Source organism: Pinus tabuliformis, chromosome 8 (assembly GCF_031772625.1).
Source record: "Pinus tabuliformis cultivar Carrire ecotype Pingquan chromosome 8, CPIR1, whole genome shotgun sequence".
Classification (NCBI taxonomy): Eukaryota; Viridiplantae; Streptophyta; class Pinopsida; order Pinales; family Pinaceae; genus Pinus; species Pinus tabuliformis.
Window position 1 is genome coordinate 1,242,776,286 of NC_142294.1, and position 25,891 is coordinate 1,242,802,176.

General features: G+C 35.8%; 1 pseudogene; it reads left to right on the top strand.

Moving 5' to 3' along the window:
- Positions 1-20,897, top strand: part of LOC149239886 (putative protein phosphatase 2C 44 pseudogene) — a 31,133-nt pseudogene extending 10,236 nt beyond the window's left edge.
- Positions 20,898-25,891: the final 4,994 nt, after the last annotated feature.

Sequence of the window (25,891 nt, forward strand, 5' to 3'; positions counted from 1 at the left end):
TATTTTTTTTTATTTTTTTATTGTTATAACATTATATTTTATTATATAAATTAGATAAATCATTCATATTTTTATTTTGCAAAAAATTATTATCAATGAACTTAATTTAAATAATTGAAAAAAAAAATTAAATTATATTTTTAACGCAGTTGAATCCCAAAATGATATCTAATATAATGCACTGCGTAAACCCCCATACTTAAATTAATAAATATATTATTATTTAAATTATTACTCAAACTTCTTTTTATAAACAATTTAACTTTTAGTTACTTGACATAAAAATAAAATGCAGAAAAGTTACATGGATTGTTAGAGGTATAGTCTAAGTGCCATTCTCTCAGTAAATAGATATGATGGTTTTTCTTTAAAAATGAATATTACTTTAGGATACCATATTGCTATTCACTTTACTAAATAAAAGTACGAAAAATAAATTATGAGAAAAATAAGTTATTACTAAAGTTAATGTCTTTCTTTAATCTTTTAAAATTTAAATCATAATGTTTTGAGAATTTTTTCATTAAATTTTGTAGAATCTGATTTTGGAGATTTATAGATCATTTTCATTTGATTTTTCAAATCTAAAAGGAGATATACCTTTAAGACCAAATGTTTAAGAGCATAAGAGTGGTAAGGTCCATACGCATATGTGTTGCAAGATAAGAGGTGGAAAAGGTGAGGTATAGAAATCCTAGGAATCAAAGAAAAAGATTCCGAGAAACTAACTCAAAAAAAAGAAATAAGAATAATTGATTTTAATAGTAATATTAATAATTAATTGTATAGTTGTTATGAATAATATATAAATAGAATAAAGATGATAGGAGTACTCATAATAAAATTAGATAATTAATATAAAATAATAAATGAGTATAATAATTAGGTGATTAATAGTATTAACATATTAGATATAATAATAATAGTAATAAAAGGAAATAAAAAACAAAATAATAATGTGTAATATGAGTGATAACGTTTTGGATGGTGACTCCATCCAATATCACGGGTCACCATACAATATCACGGACCACAGACTCACCATTTTTTGGATGGTGACTCCATCCATCATGAAGGACCATAGAGTCACCATGCGAAACGTTGGAAACCTTGGACAGATCAACTGTGAAGGTCTCCAATAACTAATAAAATGACTTAAAATCATATTATCATAATGATAAAATTAGAAAATGTACAAAAGACATAATGTAATTAGAGATATAAACTCTAGTGCACCTTCAAATTTACACATTAATTTTTTTTTGGCTTATATTTAGTCTAGTAATCATGTTATCATTATTAAGGTGAAGTGAACTTTCCTCTTAAACAAGCGTTCGGAAGTTCCGACCTCATATAGAGTTAGTTTTCCCCTCTAAATGTTTCTAAATGGTTTCCATAAGTCAAATGGTATAGAGACATTCTTGGATGAAGATTCATTCTCTTTTACTTTTTGAAAAACAATAATTCTCTCTATCTAAAATAGGATGAGATTTCACTATGGGTTCCACAACATTTAAACAACTTTTGAGTCTCTATAATATCCCATCGCAATGTGGTATGGCTTCCCCTTGAGAATAAAATAATGTGTTTGGGGATTATTAAGACATTTCATCATTTCCACCTAGCCCTACTAAAACTCAAGATATGTTTAATGTGAATCATGCTTATAACTCATATTAAACTCGATCCCTCACATCATATGACATATGGACGTCTCTGTTATAGCTCACAACCTCCACTATATGTTTTAGACCCTTTTTCTTGAGTCACTAATGGTGAACATAGTGTGTGGGTTCACTTTCTACATGTCAAGTATAGAAACATGGTTAGCCATCCATGTAACAAAGCCACAATATGATGTCTCAGATTTGACAAGTTAATTGAAAGGTGTTTTTTAAGCACTACAACAAATTGGTGAGATTGACTACAATCCCATACTTGTCATTTGACATTGCTTGATTTTTGCAGACAAATATTTCCATATCGGTAGACTAGTGTTTCAGCAATACACTTATTTGATTATTCATGTCACCTTATTTTTACAAGGTGCATGACTTTCAATTCACCCTATGAAATTAGCTCAGGCTGCAATGGTAAGTAAAGATTAGTCAAATGATATTAGATTAATTTATGTTGCTAAGTATTTTATAAGTTTTATATTTTTCTTATTTTGTTATCATGCGTGAGGAAAGTAATTTCAAGTAATGAGTTTTTCCAATGAGACATTCAAAAAAAATTATCTAGCTAACATTTGATTCGGTATTACAGGTGTTTGAGATGACATAACAAAGATAACATGTTATCCATTACTATCACAAGTTGCTTTAACTTTTGGTTTCTGAAGATAAGTTTACTTTAATTATGGTTGAAAGGTCTCGAAACTTTAAATTTCAAAAATAATATTGTAATAAATATTGTAGACAATTTTATTTTATTAATAATAAATAAATAGACACAATTGGATGAGCGATATTTATGAGTATGGATTTTGATTTTATATGAGGTGGCCCTGCTTGACTGATGACAAGCTATGAATGGAAAATACAGAGTCGAGGAATTTTTATTCTCTAAAAATAAATTTGAAAGGTGGATAAAGAACATATCTTCAGGGGGCATGTATCAGAAAAGGGATATGGCCTCATGGTGGAACAAGTTGTAGGAAATAAATAGTTGTTAGTGGGATATTTTCCACATGTTATGAGGCTATGAAGGATCAACAATGAATTTATAAGTACCCGAGGTAGAGAGAGGAGTCTCATGTTGTGAGAGAATAAGTGAAAGGTTGAGCTTGATCTATGAATACCACCATCTAATACTTGAAAGTGAAAATCCACAGAGCTAAAATAGGCGTGAGGAACTCATCTCTATAAAATCACAACCCAAGGCTTAGGGTTGTGTTGGTAAAAAGTTTTGTCTTATTGATCCGCTACAGATAGGTGGAACATCCCCCATAAATTTTTATCATCCATATGGTTCTTGGTTCATCCCATCCTTAATGCATGTGTTCAAGTAGTGATTTCAATTCATCACTATTGATGTTACATGTAAGATATATTCAATCATGCAGAAGTTTATAAAATAAGGTTTCTTAGAATGCTAGTGCCTTTTTAAGAAAATTGACAAAAATGAATATCTTGTAGGCTTTACTACCAATCATTATAACCTTTAAGAGAAGGTTATTATCCCACCCAAGAATGTCATATCAATCTTATTGTCTACACATTTTCAAGGTTAAAAAGAAATATGGATAATGTATAAAGCTAAATGGTTGTTCACTAGATTGATGGGCATTTGAATGGTTGATGGGTAGGGTTAAAAAAGAATATACACTATAAAAAGAAATCAGATTTATGTCTTGCATATTAGGAAATACCAAGATAGTCCCAAAGGGGAGCCACTTGAATTTCGATAAACTTCTAAATCTTCCTTCATTGCTTGTCCAAAAAGAATATGCTAGGCCCAGAATATTACATATGGAAGGATTACACATCCTCCTAGACTTAACACAAATGTGATGTATTAGATTAAATTATAGATATAAATGACAAACATATTGAGAAGAGTATATGCCAAAACTATAGCATAGGGATAAACTCAATGTTGTTTATTGAATATCATAAAACAAGGGAACTAATGGCAATAAAATTTATGAATGGAAGCTAAGGATAAATGTAAAACCTATGATGTTTCCTACAAGAACCTATTTAGACCATGCAAACTCCAAGAATCAGAATAAATCCTTGAGCACACCAAGTAAAGGGCAAGTTACAACCTAGAAGCATGAGATTCTTAGGAAAGGTGGGATGCCCTATGAGGTATGTTGTGTCGATAACTAAGAAAAGTGGATACAAGGATAAACCTAGCATGTAACTATTCACTCCAAAAGCAAAAAAAAAAAAAAACGCTTTTTATGCATTCCTAGAGTTTTAGCCACAATGGAAAAGTAAAACCACATTCCTAATGTGAGAAAAACATGGTCATGGTTCCTTAAATACAACCCGAAATTTATTGTTATTATCAATATCTAGCGGGGGCGGGGGAGGGGCCAAAAGTCAAATAAGATCCCAAACTCAAAAGTGTGAAGAATAATAAACAATGCATACACTTTATATTAAAATTTATACACATTTAGAGCACTGTAAACAGAATCAATATTATATAATGGAAGAATGATAGGGCTATGGTATGATACCCTTACCCTCTCCATTGCTAAATGGAATCACAAAAGAACCCATTAGTAAATAACCATAAAACAATATTAAACTAAATGATGTCTTTCCATTTCTCCAAGGGAACGGATAAGTAATATTATGAGTATGAAGAACGGGATCCTAGTGTGTTAACCCTCTTTGACGTATTTCATTACAAAAAAAATGTCTTACGGAGACCCAATAACCATATAAACTAGAGATAGCTGAAAATGAGTCCATTCACAATAAGTGAAAATAGAATCCATGCAAGGAGATGGTTGAAAAACAAAGCAAGGGAAGGAAGTTATCATTATCTCATCATCATACTAAGCGAAAGTATTTGGGAAGTACATCCATGGGACGACATACATCCCCTCCTTAGTTTATATCTTAGCATTATCAGAAACTCACCTCCAAATAACAAACCTCCTGCCCAAACCATGCCAAGAAGAATTTAGTGTCTTATAAAAATGAAAAGAAAGTGAACAACAAAAATAGATAGCAAAAAAAAGTAGTTATTACCTACCTTGCTTCCCATTCCTTTCAAATCCTCTACATAGTGTAGGAAAGATAAAGTTAATCCAATTTTACATTTCATATAAAGAATAAAACTTGATGTGGGTAATCTCGGTTGATTGCAATCTAAGATTTGGGATGCATAAGAGGGAAGGGGGAAAGCTAAAAATAAAATGAAGAAAATGGATTGTAGGAAATTAGTAACGGAATGAAGGAAAAAAATTCACAGAGTCAAAAAAAAACTGGGACAATAGTAATGAAAACTCTAGAACCATAACTCTTAAAGGATATGTTCAAAACCTAATTTCAAAATGTTCTTACTGAGGAAGCCAATCCATTTTCCACATTTCAATTACCTATTAAGCTTCAGATCACCTTTGTTCAAAATGACAAAAAAGGTTTCTATTAAGCCCATAGAAAACATTGCATTTGGGACAAGAAGGGGAATCAAGGTTAGTCAATTATTTAAGAGCCGAAATACCATTTGAGCACATGAACATAGTGATAATTAAGCATAAATTAAACCCAAGTGTCATGTGAGACACTACATCGAACATATATCCCCCTAGTATAACATAAAAGCTTGTTGAAATAAATTGAGGGAAGGGGAAAACCATATGAGGGTGGGGTTAGCATATAATCTTCCCCATTGTGCCTCAATGAGTCACCAAATAACATGGTAGAGTGAATGTTTTTATCAAAATTTATAAGGTAACAAAATTCAACCTATAGTTAATAATAAACTTAGATAAGGACAACTCATAAGCTAAGTTATATCTTGTGTTAAAACCAAAAAAAAAAAATTAGGAGAGCTATTAAGAGAGGTATCAAAAATGGTATCAAATAGCTAGTTTACAACACTTGGACATACATGGGCATAAAATAAAAATATAATAACTAATAAGTTTTATTACAACTCTTACATGTTAAATGGTTGAGGAGGGAGAAGGAGAGGCTCTATATTGGAGCCATGAAGGGAGTGAACATCATTGAGGTAAAGAATCATGAAAAGGGATATCTATTGAAATACTAATCTCTAGGAATCAAGATATCCAAGATATGTAGTAATTCCTTTAAGAAACTATTAAAGGGATGAAAACTAGAAATAGATAAGCATAGAATAGATAACAAACAGTTGTTGAGGAGGTAGGTAGAGTAATATAAAATGTAAGAAGAGCAATAGAGGATGAATTCAACAATGTTAAAAAGGTCTAATGATAAAAAAACAATGAGAAATAATGGGTAGAACTATAATATTAAGGAAAGGATTCCAAAGGAACGAAAGGAAGATTTAAAAATAAATGATCCACCTAATATAGGAAATGAATTATCAAATTAAACTAAGATAAAAAATGTGACCACTAAATCATTAGACAATAGTGAACAAAATGAACAAACGCTTTGAGAAAAAAGAACAATGTAGAAGAAATATAAGGGGAATTTAAGAAATTGATGCCATCGATTTTTGAAAGAGATTCAAAAGAGAAAAAAATGCATGGTTGAGTAATATAGGAAAATATTGTTATATTTTTCAATATTATAACAACCCAAAAGCTAGGTTCACTACATACCAATTAAATGGTGAATCCAATATTTGGTGGGAGAATACCAAAATTTCTAATGTAATTAATAAAAAGGAAACAACATGGAAACATTTTAAGGAGGTATCTGAGAAAAAATATTTACGTCAAAGATACATTGATAATAGAGCCAAGGAGTTTCATGATTTGAAACAGGGAAGTATGAATATAGATGTTGCCACCACCAAATTTTTAAGGTTGTTTATGTATGTACCCTACCTTTGGGGAACAAATGAAAAGGTGAACAGATAAATATAATTCTTACCCTCCTTATAATAAAATCAAATTGAATTTTACAACCAAAAAAGAATGGATAAAGTTATGAGAAAATAAAATTTGTGTTATTAACAATTTAGTCACAAGACAGAACAATGCAAGCCATGGTCTACTAATAAAAAGGAGATGTTACATTTCATAGGAAAGGGATTCTAATAAACATAATTTATGATATGGATTTGATCATTATAATTTTTTTCTCCATCTCAATGCTTTTAGAATGAAAAAATTAGAAGAATCAACTCACGAGACCCTTTTTACTCGTAGGACCCAATTTGTCAAATTGGGGTCTAAAACATTATCAAAGAATTTTGAGGCATTAAATGACAATTTTTTAAGGTAAAATCTTTGTCTCCTTAGCATCACACATTGTTTTCCTATTGTACACACAAATACCTTTCTAACTGTGAATGAATTTCGTCAATCAGAGTTCATATGTGAAAATTATGTGGCTCAGAATTCAACATTCCTATTTTCACCACAATAATTTGAGAGCATCCTATGTAATCCCATCTTATTCGTGAAAAATGGACTAGCCACATTATTACAGTGAACTAGATCCTAGAAAAGTATATATTGTATCTCTCATTAATAGATGAGATAGTCAAACCTAGCCACTAATAGGCTATTGGGTTGTAGTATAACCAGGTGACTCAGAAGAAAAGGGGCTCCCTTATTTAGAGTGCATTTGTTCCATGGATGCAAAAAATTAGCTAAGAGGCATAGGAGATAGAGAACACGGAGATGATTTGTGCACTATAGTAGCCCATCGACCACAAGCCATAATTCTTTGTACTCACAACAATTTTTTATTAGGGAAAGAGAATAGGGGAGACTCACCTTCCAACTAGGTTTTCCTCTCAAGAAGGTTTCTTAGGCCTTATCTCGTGTCAAATATGTTCATGTGTCACATCTCCCTTTGTTACTATTTTTTTAAATCATTTGTCTCGATATAGTACTTTTCTTTCTCTTATGTTAGATATTTTTTCTCACCTCTAATAGTTTATTTCCATCTAGAAAAAATTATCATTAACATTATCATCTCAAATAAAAATGCAAGTTAATTTTATATTAGAAACTACATATATGGTTCTTTATCTCTCCTTCTCTCTTTCTCTCTCCTTCTCTCTCCCTTTCCTCCTCTCTCCCTCACTCTCTTTCCATCTTTCCCTTATCATTCCCTCTCTCTCTCCACCTTTCTCCCTCTACATCGTTCTCCTTCCCTCCCTCTCTCTCCCCCTCAAACACCATCTCTCTCACCTTCTCTCTTTTGAGTCTTCTCTTCCTTCATCTCCCTCCCTCTCTCTCCCCCTCAAACGCCATCTCTCTCACCTTCTCTCTTTTGAGTCTTCTCTTCCTTCCTCTCCCTCCCTTTCTCTCCCACACCCCTCTATCTCTCCCCCCATCACTTTCTCTCTCCCTCTTCCCTCCAGCTCTTTCATTATCTCAATCCCTCTCTCATTCTCACTCTCCCCTCATTTTTGGTGTCTCCCTCTCTTTATCTTCCCCTTTTCTCCGTTAGAAAATCAAAAGGCATAAAATATTTTCTTACTTTGATAACAACTTGTGATAATTTTTAATTATATTGTCTTCTTATGTCTTATTTTCATCAAGAAACTATCAAACCATAAAGAACATGAAGGTAGAAACAACAATACAACATATTATGTAGGATCTCACCTAGGGAAAACACCTCTCCTAGGGGAAAACCACATTAAAATTCTCTTCTTCTTATAGAACCAAGACAAAATGAGAGCTTCAAGACCTTTATACCAAGACAAAGATTCAACCCAAGCACCAAGTGATCCTTCCAAGAAATAATTCTTCATATCAGCCTAAGTCAAAAAAGTCAATGAAACTCAAACTTCTATTTTTTTGGTCAAATCATATTTTGGGACCTCAACTGTAGGTTTGCAACTTAGTCTGCATATTTTAGCCTTACAATAGGTCAAAAAATCTTGCCCTTTTGCACGTGTGAGCAGTAATAGTCAAGAATTAGGTCTTCCTTCCTTCGCTAAGGATTCTTCTTCTCTTCTAGTCTCTTCACACTTCCTTTCTTATTGTTTCTATTATAGATTGAACTAAGTAATTGTGTTAAATGAAGAAAAATTTCACTTCTATTTATAAATTTCTATGTGGTCGAATAGGCCTTCCTAGTATGAGTTTTTCAGGATAGGCCGACTTGGTCTTGGAGGACTCCTTTGACACTTTAAACACAAAAGTAAATATTCTCTTTTGATGTAAAATGGCCACTAGGATATTATATACATAACTGTTAAAATTGGTAACCAGGGCAAAAATTCATGTGGGTCATCTTATTCATGGCTAATAATAATTTTATTAGATTCCTCTCGTCAAGAGGTGTAGGATTGATATAAAGATCATCCAATTCCGATAAGTATTCATGGAGATATGAATTTATTTTGATTATGGAATTATTATCAAGCCGACCTATAAATCATGTAGGCTCAGAAGCCCAACAGTCGCACCTATTCACCCACCTACGTTGTGTATAAATATAAGAGGACTTTTCCTCATTTAGACTCACTCATCTCATCACATCTTTCTCTCTCTACTACGCAGATATGAGTCTCTTCTCTACTGCGCTGAAATGGGTCTCTCTCTCACACACAAGTGAAGCCGGAAGCTGTTGAATTTGAAGTTTCAACTGCAGAAGTAAATATTGACTTGCGTGGCCTAGAAGATCTCCTCATCTGAACTACACTGTAGGTTCATCTGAACCTCCTTTGAAAGCTGCAACTTTTGGTGGTGGAATGAAGTCAATCCGACGGACGGTTTGCAAGATATCGACTGCCGTAGTTTGAAGCTGGAAACTGCTGAAACTGAAGCTGCAACTGCAGAAGTAAAGATTGACTTGCGTGGCCTAGAAGATCTCCTCATCTGAACTGTGTTGTAGGTACATTTGAACCTCCTCTGGAAGCTGAAACTTTTGGTGGTGGAATGAAGTCAATCCGACTGTCGGTTTGTGAGATATGGTCTGCCCTAGTTTGATAATGAAGCTGCTAATGTTGATGCTATTGATCTAGGGTTTGCTACTGCTGATATGAATCAGATTTATTGTGCTATTTCTCTCTGCTGAATTATTGAAGATAAAATAAGATTTGATCAAAGGGTTTCCCCACACATTGTGGGGTTTGTCCCTGGCTAGCCGCCACATCTTGTGTCTCTTGTCTTGGCTTGTTTTCTGTCGATCGTTTAATGTTCTATCTGCACTTTACTTTATGTACATGTGATTGCTAATCGGTGGAATATAATAAGCAAAAGAAGTAAACTGTTATAAGCATAGAACATACCATAACTTAACATGCTATCAGAGATGAGGTGAAGACAAAGCCTGAGCAAGAGCAAGAGCAATCATTGGCAAGGCTATCCTAAAAGAACTATGGGGTCCTCAACACTCTTTCCTGCCGAAGACAAGCTCCGTGACAAAGCTGACTATCACGGACGAAAGATGTCTATCGATCTAACCCTTGAAGATCAAGGAGTGTTGGACCATGTAAGAGGCAATATTGTTGAGCCTTCATCAAATGCATCTACTGCTGCCTGGAACAAACGGAAAAATGGAGAAGTCAAAACAAAGAAGATCATCCGGGACTCTATCGACAAGCACTTGGAGGCCTACATCTCTGATCTAGACACCTCCAAGGAAATCTACGACAGACTGGTGAGTTTATTTAAAGTTAATGATGCAAATCAAGTTTTGTTTCTTAGAAATAAGCTGAGGGAAATCAAGAAGGGTAAAGATGAAAGTATGCAAGCATACTTCTTAAGAATCACTGAGATCAAGAACGATCTCCTATCTATTGGGGAAGCTATTACTGATAGAGAAATGGCACTCACAACTCTTGAAGGATTACCATCTAAATAATATGTGTTCACGACTACTCTTCTGAACTATAATGTAATTCCTAGTTTCGAGGAATTAATGGTTAGATGCATTCAAGAAGAAACAAGGGAAGAAGTGTAAGAAATGCCCATGCCTAAAGGTCCTCCTACTACCTTTTCTTTTCATGCAAAGAAAAGAAATAATTCCGGGAATAAATCAAAAGGAAAGGCTGGACCTAAGGCTAGAAGAAAATGACGATGTTACATTTGCGATAAAGCAGGTCACTATGCAAGGGAGTGCCCTGATAGAAAGGACTCACTCTAGGAAGATGATCAAAATCCTTGTGATAGCAATCAAAGGAATGACAAATTCAACAGCAAAGGTAAGAGGAGAGCTGGGAATCAAGGAAGAGGACAAGCATTCAAGAAGGCCAGAAATGCTAGGATGTATTAAATGCACCTGACCTCAAAAGGAACCTATTGTCCATCTCGAGAACGGAAGACAAAGGCTACAAGGTAACCTTCAGCCATGGCAAGGTATGTATATGGAAAAATAATGTTAAAGATGCCTTTACTCTTGGGTTTAGTGTTGATTCATTATATCAGGTCGATGGAAGTCTGCTAGGTGTCATGTCTTATGACACATCTCTTCATTCTGAACTTTGGCATTAGAGGTTTTCCCCCCTTCATTATAAAGCTATACTCGGTGTAAGACAAATGGTGATATGGATGCCTAAATTCTGAATAGAGAATGAAGGTGTATGTCCAGGATGTGCTGAAGGAAAGCTCAAAAGGTGACCATTCCGCTCAAGCCAAAGCAAGACCTTTGATATATTACAATTGGTTCACTCAGGCATACCTGAGGCTGTCATTAAGAGGGAGACTACTACACCACATACTACTGAGCAGAATGGTGTGGTGGGAAGGAAGAACCGCACAATGATGGAAGCTGTCTAGGCCATGCTACATGATCAAAGACTTCTGATGTTTTCTATGGGCTGAAACTGCAATCACCGTCGTATATGTACAAAATTGATGCCCTCGTCAAGCATTGGGTTCGAAGACTCCTAAAGAAAAGTTCACCACAAGGTGAACAATCTTTCGACTTTGAGGAGCTCTCAAGAAGCCAACACTAGGGAACCGAAAGAAAAGGATGATGAATCAATGCCTGATGTAGAAGAAACCATGGATCTGATAGATTCTCATCCACATGAGCCTTCCTCTTCTAGGAAGAGGCCTTCATGGCTTAGGGGGATACTTGATGATGCTAAAGGAAATGCTGCACCCTGAGGAACATTCCGTCAAAGTAAGAAACTTAATAGGTATCAAGGATACCTGACCATCATGAGCACGATCATACAAAATGAGCCTTCGTCATTCTGAGATGCCGTCAAGCATCAAGTATGGAAGGATACTATGACTGCAGAATATGAGTCTATTATGGAGAATGATGTCTGGGAAGTAGTTCCCAAACCCTGGACAAGACAATTGTTACTTCAAAATGGCTTTGCAAGATAAAACATGCAGCAGATGGAAGCATGAAAAAGTATAAATCTTGTTTTGTTGCTCGAGGTTTCTCCCAAAAGGAAGGTACAGACTATGATGAGATATTTTCACCTGTTGCCAGATATATGAACATCCGCTCGATCATAGCCCTTACCACTTCACAAGGATGGAACCTACATCAGATGGATGTCAAGACTGCATTCTTGCATGGCTCGATCAAAGAAGAGGTCTACGTGGAGCAACCTGAAGGATTTGAGATTTATGATCGAAAATCTCATGTATGCAGGTTGAAGAAAGCTCTCTATGGGCTGAAGCAAGCACCCCGAGCATGGTATGAGAGGATCGATAGCTATTTGATGAAGCTGGGATTCACTAGGAGTGAAGCCGATCCTAACCTTTACTTTAAGGTTGAAGATGTCAAGCCTCTCATACTGGTGTTGTATGTGGATGACCTCTTTCTAACAGGTGCAGACCCTCTCATTCACAAATGTAAGAGGGAGCTGGCCTCTGAATTTTAGATGAAAGACCTAGGACTGATGCACTACTTCCTAGGACTTGAAGTATGGCAGAAGCCAAGGGAAATATGTGGTAAAGATATTGGAAAGATTTGGGATGATGGACTGCAAGCCTGTGACTACCTCGAGGATCTTAACTTTTAGAAGTTATATGGTAGTGATGTCGGACCAGATTTGGGAAATGCCTTTGAGTTTCATAAACTCATTCGCATTGATGTTCTTGGTGAACCTCCGTCTAAACATATTTTTTTTCAGTTAGCATTGTGAGCTCATATTTGGTTGAGCCTCACTAGATTGACGCCAGGAATCTTCTGAGATGTCTTCAGGACATAATCTCTCATGGATTAGGATACACTGTCGGAGATGTGAGACTACTTGGATATACTGATGTTGATTGGGCAGGCAGTGTGGTGGACCGTAAGAGCACTTCCGGGTGCTGTTTCACCTTGGGATCTGCTTCGATATCCTGGATGAGCAGGAAGCAGAAGTCGGTGGCTTTGAGCACCGCCGAAGCAGGATATATTGTTGCTAGCGTAACCTCGTGTGAGGTAGTCTGGTTGCGAAAGCTCTTCAGTGAGCTGTTTAGATTTACATTGGATACCACTGTGATTCTCTATAACAACCAGAGGTGGGATTCGATTACTCAGGAATCCCGTATTCGTCGATTTCTCCAGCAGATAGACATCATCTTGGATATGGTAAGTTGATGAGCAAGGAGGCTCCATTGCATTAAGATGATGTACAGGTTGATACACCTTGTCAAAGCCCCGAGGAAAGATCTAATCTGTGATCTTCCCAAACGACTTGGAGTCGGTAAGAAACCCTTGTACAAGGGTCCTGAATGTTACATACATTGAGCTCTGGGAGCTCTGAGGGCTTGCGGTTATTACTGGAGCAACATACAACCACAGGGTGACTCACCCTCCCCTGGTGGTGCACACTGGAACAAGATGATTCGCTCTCTTGTGGGACAAGATGATTCACTCTCTTGTGGAACAGGATGATTCACTCTCCTGTGTAGCAGGATGATTAGTTCTCCTGTGAGGCCTGGATTGATGTGTTCTCCATGGCAATTGTAGTAGGATTGATGTGTTCTCCTGTGAGGCCTGGATTGATGTGTTCTCCATGGCGGCCTGGATTGATGTGTTCTCCATGGAAATTGTAGCAGGATTGATGTGTTCTCCTGTGAGGCCTGGATTGATGTGTTCTCCTGTGAGGACAGGATTGATTAGTTCTCCTGTCGAGGCATCCTACCCATGCAGTCTGGGACTCATCAGAAGTACCTCTCATCTGATCAATGAGCAGGGAAATGAAGTTAGGGACCATAGTAGTACCGATGGATGCATCGTTGTAACTACCGTACTCCCTACGCTAGGATGACCTCCATTGATCTGGGATCAATGATACTAGTCTGGGACCAGTTGTAGGAGTTGTACCATACTATGACGCTGACTTCGGGTCGGTTGAGACTGGTGTGGGATCAGTGGTACATACTCTGAGATAGACTTTGAGTTAGTGGAGGATAATATTGGTCTGGGACCATTGGAGTTGTACTCGCTATGACGTTGACTTTGGGTTGGTTGAGACTGGTCTGGGACCAGTGGTGCATACTCTGAGACTGAATTTGGGTCAGTATGATACATCCTCGATCATTTCTTCTTCTTCATAATTCGGACAAAAGCATAGTAGAACAGAACAATGCAAAAGCAGATTAGAACAGAACAATGCAAGAGCAGAGCAGAACAGAACAAAACAGTACAGATCAGTGCAGGGAAGAACAAGACAAGGCCGATCAGGCAAAATAGAGGAGAGGAGGGCAAGGGTTAGGCTGTACAAGGCAGTGCATTTGATGGATGAATAGTACCGACCGATAGACAGATTGCAGATGAAGTTCTCCATGGTTGAGAGGGAGTGTTAAAATTGGCGACCAGGGAAAAACTTCATGTGGGTCATCTTATTCATGTCTAATAATATTTTTGTTAGATTCCTCTCGTCGAGAGGTGTAGGATTTATATAAAGATCATCCAATTCCGATAAGTATTCATGGAGATATGAATTTATTTTGATTATGGAATTATTATCAAACCTACCTACAACTCATGTAGGCTCAGAAGCCCAACAGTCACATCTATTCACCCACCAACGTTGTGTATAAATATTAGAGGACTTTTCCTCATTTAGACTCACTCATTTCATCACATCTCTCTCTCTCTCTACTGCGCAGATATGAGTCTCTTCTCTACTGCACTGAAATGGGTCTCTCTCTCACACACAAGTGAAGCCAGAAGCGGTTGAATTTGAAGCTGCAACTGCAGAAGTAAATATTGAATTGCGTGGCCTAGAAGATCTTCTCATCTGAACTATGTTGTAGGTTCATCTGAACCTCCTTTGAAAGCCGCAACTTTTGGTGGTGGAATGAAGTCAATCCGACGAACGGTTTGCAAGATATCGACTGCCCTAGTTTGAAGCTAGAAACTGTTGAAACTGAAGCTGCAACTGCAGAAGTAAAGATTGAATTGCATGGCCTAGAAGATATCCTCATCTGAACTGTATTATAGGTTCATCTGAACCTCCTCTGGAAGCCGAAATGTTTGGTGGTGGAATGAAGTCAATCCGACTGTCGGTTTGTGAGATATGGTCTGCCCTAGTTTGATAATGAAGCCGCTAATGCTGATGCTATTGATCTAGGGTTTGCTACTGCTGATATGAATCAGATTTATTGTTCTATTTCTCTCTGCTGATTTATTGAAGATAAGAGAAGATTTGATCAAAGGGTTTCCCCACACATTGTGGGGTTTGTCCCTGGCTAGCCGCCACATCTTGTGTCTCTTGTCTTGGCTTGTTTTCTGTTGATCGTTTAATGTTATATATGCACTTTACTTTATGTACATGTGATTGCTAATCGGTGGAATATAATAAAAAAAAGAAGTAAACTATTATAAGCATAGAACATACCATAACTTAACAATAACAATGACTCTCTTGATTTATGAAAAATAATATTTTTACCTGAAAAGACCTAAAAGCATGAAGAACATGCTTGACCTAATTAACTTGAGCATGAAACCCGTGCTTATAAAACAATACCTATTTTTCTCCTTTTTCTTTTTACATCAAATATAAAATATCAAGAGTACATGAGTGATTATGAAGAATGAACCTAATTACATTTTTCAATGCTCTCCCTATCTCCTTCCTCTCCTCTTCTCTTCCCTCCTCTCCTCTCTACCTCACTTTCTCTCAATCTCTCCCTTGTCACTCCCTCTTTCTCTCCACATCTATCTCTCTGTGCCCTTGTTATTTCCTCCCTCTCTCTCCCCCCTCTATCTCTATCTCTCTCTCACATCCAACTTTGTTACTATCCCCTTCTTATCTCTCTTAAATTTGATCATGTTTTACTTTGTTTAAGGAAGTATCTAAATTAAAAAAGTTGAATTGGTTGTAAAATATTAAACCTATATTTTGGATAAATCATGTCAAAGAAAATAAAATAATGAAAAATGTAAACAAATCATGCTCTATCTTTCCTCTATTATTGTTAGTCACTTTGCTTGCTTCATCGCTTCGATCTTTAGTTAGGATGGATCTATGTTGTTTCTTCATAATATCATTTATATTATATAAAGTTCACATCATTATACATAAAAGTATTCTCATTTTTAATTTTATTAAAACTTTGATTTAATTTCTATAGAAATATTTTTAGTAGTTGAGGGTTTAGATATATCTCAAAACTACTTATAACATTTTTCCTTTTAGATTCGATTGAGAAAATGTTATCAAATTAAATTAATATAAGATATTTCGATTGTGAAATAACTTATGGTTTTTGGGCATGTGGTACTAATAATTCATGTTATTGGCCCATGGTATTATACAAATCATATTTTCAAATTAATAATATCTATTTTCAAGTGGGGGCCAATATTCATAGTTAAGAATCTTGTCATATTGTTACAAAAAAATTTGAATGCGAAATAAGTTATGATTTTTTGGCATGTAATAATGAAAAGCCATGGTATTGGTCCATGGTATTGTAACAAAATCTATTCACATGTTCATAATATGAATAGAAAAGTGGGGGTTAATATCTATAGTTAAGGATCTCGTGATAAGCCATGGTATTGGCCCATGCTATTATCAGAAATATTATTTACATGTTAATAATATATCTGGTAAAGTGACGATGAATATCCATGGTTAGGAAACTTTTCGTGTTGTTAATAAAATATTTTGATTGTGAAATAATTCATGTCTTTCAGGGTATGTTGTATTGGTAAGTCGTGGTATTGGCCCATGATATTGTAACAAGGCCTATTTACAAGTTAATAATATCAACTGTAATATGGGGGTCAATCTCCATGGTTAAATTTTTTGTCATATTGCTATAAAATATTTTGGTTGTGAAATAAGTTATTGTTTTTGGGAATGGGGTATTTATAAGTCATGGTGTTGGCCTATGGAATTGTAACTAATCCTATTCACAAGTTAAATTAATTGTAAGATACTTTTCCTTTTTTCCAACATTATTTTTCTTTGATTTCGTTAAAATTTAGTGGAGATTTTTTGGAATGATAATTTTGAGCTCTTTATCTACACATTTAAGTGTCTCACATTTTTGAAAATGTTGATGTGAGGTGGTTTTGTGATATGAAACTGTAGCAAGTACAAACTACTTTTGCAGTACTTGTTTGTCACATGATATAAATTATCTATAACAAATTGAATTTTATTATTTTTATTAATCTAACCTTTTATTATTAATTGAGAAAACATTTTAATGTTGAAATTTATCATTTTAACTTTTTATTATTAATTGAAGCAATATTTAAATGTTTAAACTCATTTCCAATACCACTTTTATTTTTTTTATTAAATTTTAATAAAATCAACATTTAAAATTATTTACTTGCACTACAATGTACACGTGCACATATACTTTAACTTGTACAGCCTCCTTTTAACAAAATAAATTGCAGTTACATAAATAATTCAAAAATATTTAAAGATTCAAAAAATACTATATTTGAAAATTAATTTATTAAAATAAACATTAGAAAAAATTAACTATTGTGATCAGACTTGCAGAGCTGCCTCTAAGCAAGATAAATTACAATTACATAAATAATTCAAAAATATTTAAAAATTTAAAAAATATTATATTTTTAAATTAATTTATTAAAATAAACATTAGAAAAAATTAACATTGTGATCATATATTACCATTATATATATAAATAAATAAAACAAGTACCAGGAACTTTCATCACTTGATATTTTATTAACTTTTTATAAATTTCAATAATAGGAGGATTAATTTTTTTTCCTAGGATTTAAGGCTTATATATAAAATATTTATAATTTAAAGTTAAATTTAATTTAACTGTATAATTTGAAATATTACGAACATAAATCAATATAATCACTTTATTTCCATTTTTCATTTAACTTTTGAAATAGTTTTAAAATCTGCAAATTTATATACATTATTTTATGATTATTTTACTGTTTAAAAATTCATACAATAAAATTAGTATACTCTCTTAAGACATTTTGTGGAGTAAGGATTATTGGTTTGAAAAAAATTCTGGTGAAAGATGATAACGAAATGTTAAGGGAAAAAGATGTCCGGAATAAAACCATTTAGACATAATATCTATTTAACCTCCTTATCATTAAAATAAAATTAAAAATTTAATTCAACTAAAGAGTAACTCTTTTTTGGGCCATGGCACAGGTTCCTTTTAAATTAGATTTGATTTAAATAAAAGACCTTGTATTTTTTTAATCACAATATAATATATAATATAATATAAATTCTAGCTTTAAGTGGTTTTAACAACAAGTAAATATTAAGAACTATGCACTTTTTTCAATTACATCTGACTACTCAATTACATATCGTAGTTTCATTTGGTATAAAAGTTAAAATTATATCAACAGTATAGATAATAGCTAAGTAGCCCGAAAAATAACGAAGAAAACTATAACATACATCCAAAATATCAAGCATTAATGTTTCAGTCATTAGTGCGAGATTTGTAGTTTGAGCTTTTTCTTCAGGTGGAGAAGGAAGGGTGAAACAGAATCGGCCATGGATGCAAACTGGAAATAGATAAGCATAGAATAGATAACAAACAGCCATTGAGGATGTAGGTAGAGTAATATAAAATGTAAGGAGAGAGATAGAGGATGAATGCAACAATGTTAAAAAGATCTAATGATAAAAGAAAATGAAAAATAATCGGTAGAGCTATAATATTAAGGAAAGGATTCCAAAGGAACAAAAGGAATATTTAAAAATAAATTATCCACCTAATCTAGGAAATGAATTGTCGAATGAACCTGACATAATAAATGTGACCATGAAATTATTAGACAATAGTGAACAAAATGAACAAACACTTTGAGAAAAAAGAACAATGTAGAAGAACTACAAGGGGAATTTCAAAATTTGATGCCATCGATTTCTGAAAGAGATTCTAAAGAGAAAAAAGCTCATGGTTGAGTATTATAAGAAAATATTTTCATCTTTATCAATATTTTAACAACCCAAAAGCTAGGCTTACTACATACCAATTAAATGGTGAATCCAATATTTGGTGGGAGAATACCAAAATTTCTAATGTAATTAATAAAAAGGAAACAACATGGAAATATTATAAAGAGGTATTTGAGGGTTTAGATATATCTCAAAAACTACTTGTAACATTTTTCCTTTTAGATTCCATTGAAAAAATGTTATCAAATTAAATTAATATAAGATATTTTGGTTGTGAAATAACTTATGGTTTTTGGGCATGTGGTACTAATAATTCATGGTATTGGCCCATGGTATTGTAGCAAAATCTATTCACATGTTCATAATATGAATGGAAAAGTGGGGGTGAATATCTATGGTTAAGGATCTCGTGATAAGCCATGGTATTGGCCTGTGCTATTATAGGAAAATTTGTTTACAACTAAATAATATATATGGTAAAGTGGGGGTGAATATCTGTGGTTAAGAAAATTTTGGCGTTGTCAATCAAATATTTTGATTGTGAAATAATTCATGTCTTTTAGGGTATGTTGTATTGGTATGTCATGGTATGTTGTATTGGTAAGTCATGGTATTGGCCCATGATATTGTAACAAAGCCTATTTACAAGTTAATAATATCCACTATAATATGGGGGTCAATCTCCATGGTTAAAAATTGCCATATTGCTATAAATATTTTGGTTGTGAAGTAAGTTATGGTTTCATATTTTGATTGTAAAATAATTCATGTCTTTCAGGGTATGTTGTATTGGTAAGTCATGGTATTGGCCCATGATATTGTAACAAAACCTATTTACAAGTAAATAATATCCACTATAAAGTATTTTGGTTGTGAAATAAGTTATGGTTTCTGGGAATACGGTATTTATAAGCCATGGTGGTGGCCAATGGAATTGTAACAAATATTATTCACAAGTTAAATTAATTGTAAGATGTTTTTCATTTTCTTCAACATTGTTTTTCCTTGATTTCGTTAAAATTTAGTGGGGATTTTTTGGAATGATAATTTTGATCTCTTCATTTGCACATTAATTGTCTCGCATTTTTTAAAATGTTGATGTCGACATCGGGGATTTTTTTATATGTAACCGATTGCAAGTGTCAACTACTTTGTAGTTCTTGCTTGTCACACTATATAAAATATCTATAACAAATTGAGTTTATTAATTTGATTTTTTATTATTAATTGAGCCAATATTTAAATGCACATTTCAAGTGTCCACATGGAGATAGTTTTGCGGTATGAAGATGTAGCAAGTGTCAACTACTTTTGCAGTACTTGTTTGTCGCATGATATAAATTATCTATAACAAATTGAATTTATTATTTTTATTATTTTAACTTTTTATTATTAATTGAGCAAATATTTTAATGTTTACCCTTATCATTTTAACTTTTTATTATTAATTGAGGCAATATTTAAATGTTTAAAATCATTTCCAATATCACTTTTATTTTTATTATATTTTAATGAAACCAACATTTAAAATTATTTACATACTTGCATTACACTTTACACTCGCACATATATTTTCACTTGTAGAGCCGCCTCTTAACAAAATAATTTGCAATTACATCAATAATTCAAAAAATACTATATTATTAAATTAATTTATTAAAATAAAGATTAGTAAAGGTTAACTATTGTGATCCTGTATTACCATCATATATATATATATATATATATATATATATATATATATATATAGATGAACATGAGAAGATGATGAGAGCTGGGCGGGAATGGAGATGGTTAGGGTTTCGATCCCTGGGCAGTGGGCGGAACCGCGCACAAGCCTCGATTAGGTGAACGAGGTCAGAAGCCCTGCACAGTTGCCGACGCGGGGAACTTCCTTGCAGCTTCGTTTAACTGGCAGGTGGAGGTTTCACGAGATTTTGGCATATGTTTCCGTTTTGAAAGTTAAACTCTATTCTGTTACCTTCATTCGCCTGTTTGTCCGTTTCCAACAACAAGTTTACCATGAAGGTTACCTCAATTGACTGTCGGTTGCATTGGATCGGGTCCAACCATGGTAAACCCCGCCGAGTTTTTATCCCTGGACCCAGAGGTAGAAGACCTCCTCTCCATGTGGGGGAAGGATGTCACTGAACACAACGTGGAACATTATTTTGGCCCCTTTGAACTTCCTAGTCTGGAGGTGTTATCACAGGTGGAAAATCAACAGTTTTTGTCTCATGGGAAGGAGTCGGGTCATGGGGTACATATCTCTGGTTCAGAGGGAGCATCCACACCAGCCGCGAAAGCAATAGTGCCGGGAGGAGCGAATGTGGGTGGTCTGTCTACTGACCCAAAAGGAAAATCTCTGCTTGGGTGGTTTATAGCCCACAAGGGTTTGGAAAACATTTCCCACTTAGGGCTTTCAGCTGGTAAGGTACATTCTCGGGCTCAAGGAGGTATTACTACACTTTCGAGGGCTTCCCTTCCAAGAGATCCTCAAAACCACATAGATAATGCAGCAAGGGATCCCGGGGTTTCTACTGTAGGGGGGCTGGCAGTCTCTGATGGGCAGGGGTCGGACTTCTTCCCCTTTGGGAATGACGAATCGGGGTCTTTGGGCCAGATCCTGGCTCAGCCGGAGACAGATCCCCTTTTGGGCACGGCACAGCTAACCCCTGCGAGGAACGAGGGTCGAAAGGGCATAAGAACGCCGGAGGAAGAGTGTAGATACAAAGCAGAGAAGAGAAAGCCACAAAGACCCATAAGATCCCAGGCGATTGCTGACAATTTGATCCTTGGGATGGAGGTGTCCATGATAGAAGCCCTAGCTGTAGCAGATTGCACCTTGGTCGGTAGGGCCAGAGGTAAGAAACTCACATCTGATTTTTTACAAGAATGGGGGGAGAAATGCTTTGTATCAGATAACTCACTACAGTTTGAAGCATTAGTACTTGCTAAGGGATGGTTTAAGCTTTGATTCAAAGATAGAGAATCGGCAGACTGGGTACTTCAGCGGAATTAGCACATAGGGAACATTCCAGTTCTGCTAAAGAAATGGACCCCTCTTTTTGATGCAATTAAGGAGCGAACGGACGAGTTTCCAGTCTGGGTGCGAGCTCCGGGATTACCTTCTTTCCTATGGACAGAGGAAGTATTCAAAACTATTGGTAACAGATTGGGGGTTTATATGGAAGCAGATATGTCATTTTTGACAACAAAGAACAGGGCAATAGCTTGCATACTTGTAATGCTCAACCCGAGTGGAGGATTGGCACAAAAAATCAACCTACAATTTGATGACTATGTATACGAGCAGATACTAGATTATGAGTACCTGCCATTCAGATGCCATTGGTGCCATGAGTATGGGCACTTGGCAAAAGATTGCCCACAGATGAGAAGAAGGCGACATTTCCGAAGGACTACAGCTAATAGAGATAATGCACAAGCGGAGGTTCAGAGGCCGATGGAGCACGAAGTGCCGGAAACACAAGTACCAAGGAATATGGAGACAGAGGAGAATGTAAAGGAGACAGCGGACGAAGGATATCAATCTCAGGAGGCTGTTGTGGTAAATGACATGATTCCGGAGGTAGCTGCGGAGGAGACCAATACAGAAGCGGTAGCGGTGGAAGGGCTCGCTGAGGAAGAAAATGCAAATCCTGATCAAAACATCGAATCGGAAAAGGGTATGTCTGCCGGGACTTCTATTCCTTCTCTTATTCCTCCTGAACAAAAATCTGTTAATGTAAATACTGCTTCTTTATCAAATCAAGAGCAAGTAAATTTTAATGATGATATTATGGATCATACAATGACATGTCCGAGTGTGGAAACTATAGCCGAAGCTTTACCGTCTTTGAATATAAATTGTGAAGATAAATGGCCTCCTCTTTCCCTTCCTGTAACCCGACCACTTTGCCCTTATAACCTGAGATCATCGGGAGGGAACCTTGAGGATCGGGGGTCTGTAGGGGGTTTGGGACCAATACATTTACATAACAGTTCCAAAAACAAATGAGGAAGGAAATCAGATATGTCAAAGGCAAAACTTAAAGCCAAATTGGATGTGGCAGATGGAAAACAACATTCGATCACGGGGGTTCTTAGAGCAGTTCTTCCCCCAGAGGGTGTTATAAAATGATCTTGACATCTTGGAATTGCAGAGGTTTGGCCAGTAAACCGAAAAAACTGGCCTTGAAAGATTGGATAACTAATTCCAAACTAGATGTTATCTTTCTGCAAGAAACTTTGGGGAAGGCTTCTGAGATTGAACCTATGCTTAAAATCCTACTCCCAGGGTGGGTTTTCACTGCTATGGATGCCTCTGGCCATTCGGGGGGCATCGCAATTGGGTACAGAGAAGGGAGGGTTAAAGCCATCAACCGCTAGGGGATGAAAAATGTATTGGGCATGGAGATTATATCCCCAGACTTCTCTTTTCCCATCACCCTTGTAAATATCTATGGGCCATGTCAAGAAAGGGAATCTTTCTGGGAAGAATTGATGACAAAAACCATTGTGAATTCACAGCTAATGATCATGGGAGGTGACTTAAACTTTTCTATGGGTAGAGCTGAAGCTTGGGGCCCTTCTGCGAGAGAAGACCCCCTTACTGATTTTTTCTATAACCTCATCATGGAGAAGAATATAATTGATCCTTCCCCAATTAAGCTGAAGCCTACTTGGAGAAATCGCAGAGTAGGAGAAGGAAGGATTGCCAAAAGGATAGACCGCTTTCTTTTAACGGAGTCTTTATCTTCTAAAGCTCCTCTGATCAGACAGTGGGTGGAGGAAATAGGGAATTCAGATCATTTCCCAATTTTCTTAGACATATCTATTCCCCCTCACAAACCGCCGGCTCCTTTTAAATTCAATCCTGCTTGGCTTCAAGACCCCACATATGGCAACCTGTTTAAAGAAACTTGGGATCACCCTGATCCCAATGCTGGAGAGGATAAATGTTTTTTATTCATGGAGAATTTAAAAAGATTGAAGAAAGCTACAATTTCCTGGGCTAAAGACAGAAAATTAAAACAAAATGAGGAGTTGATCAGTATAAAGGAGGAGCTGAAGCAGTTGGAGAGTATGGACACAGATGGATACACCTCACAGGTTTCAAAGGACAGAATCTTTCAATTGGAAAAACAACAAAACAAAATTCTGTTGGATAGGGAGGAAGAGTGGAGGATTAAAAGTAGGGCAATTTGGCTAAAATCTGGAGATGAGAACACTAGGTTTTTCCATAGTTATGCAAAAGGAAGGAAATCTTCAAATACCATCTGGCACCTTAAAGATGAAGAAGGGAGAGAAGTCAGATCCTTTCCAGAGCTTTCTGGCTTAGGAAAAAGACATTTTCAAAAGATCTTTGCAGATCCGGGAGAGGCTACTATCGCAGAAGTTTTCAAAACTGTGCAATGTTTTCCTAGATTCATTGAGGAAGATGAAGCAGAAGACCTCTCAGTTCTGGTCACTAAGGAGGAGATTGAAACAGCTATGAAGCTTATGGGCAAAGACAAAAGCCCAGGCCCTGATGGCTGGACCATAGAATTGTTTCTCCATTTTTTTGATCAGATTGGAACAGAGATAACTGATGTAGTTGAAGAATCCAGATTGAAAGGAGTTGTCTACAGACCCTATAACTCAACTTTTATCGCCCTTATTCCCAAGAAGGATGAGCCGGACAGTTTTGAAGACTTTAGGCCTATCTCTTTATGTAATTGTATTTACAATATTATTTCAAAGGTTATAGCACTCAGAATAACACCAATCCTGTCATGAAACATATCAATGGAACAATTTGGGTTCCTGGATGGCAGACAGATCCATGAAGCCATTGGGGTTGCCCAGGAGGTTATCCACAGTATCAAAATGAAGAAAAAGAAGGGAGCTGTTCTTAAAATTGACCTTTCCAAAGCATATGATAGAATCAGCTGGCTATATCTAAGGATGCTACTAACACATGTGGGTTTCAGCTATCCTTTCGTCAGTTGGATCATGGGGTGCATCACAAATGTTAGCTTTGCAGTTCTGGTCAACGGAGCAGCCTCCCCCTTCTTCAACAGCCAGAGAGGCCTCAGACAAGGGTGCCCATTGTCCCCTCTCCTGTTCCTCCTTGTGCCAGAAGGGCTCAGTAGACTGATTCACAAAGCCAGAAGAGAGGGAAAGGTAAAAGGTATCGAGGTTGCAATTAATCTCTTCATCACTCACCTTCTTTTCGTTGATGATATTTTGATTTTCACTAATGGTACTGGTAGTGAATTAAAGGAGTTAAAATGTATCTTTGATCTATTTCTAAAAGCAACAGGAATGCAGATTAATTCTGGGAAATCACAATTTTGTATGGCAGATTTTGAAAGAAGGAGAAGGAATCAAATGGCTGAACTATTTCCTTTCCCTAGTCAACCTCTGGAAGTTCCATTCAAATATCTGGGCTTTTGGCTAAAGCCTGATGCCTATAAAAAAGATGATTGGAACTGGCTCATAGCAAAGATAGAAACCCGAATATCTCACTGGAGCTTTAGATGGTTGTCCAGAGCTGGTAGATTGACCCTTCTTAAATCAGTCCTATTAGCTATCCCAGTGTATTGGGCAGCCCTAACTTGGATCCCCAAAGGAGTAATGGAGAAAATTAGAAGAATTTGTTGCAGATTCCTATGGGCAGGCAACAAAGATTCATCGGGTTTACCTTGGGTGGCTTGGGACAAAGTCGCCAGACCTAAAGAATGGGGAGGATGGGGGATAAAAAGACTCCCTGAGTTCAGCATCTCATTAGCAGCAAAATCAGGGTGGAGGCTAATAACCATGGAAAATCTGTGGACCAGGGTGGTGAAAAGGAAGTATATAGACCCAATGCCTTTGGAAGATTGGATCCGGAGTCAAAACAAGAAGGTAAAAAATTCTTCAGTAGTCTGGAAGGCCACGGTGGAAGCCTTTTCAGTGATTGAGCAAGGATTAGCT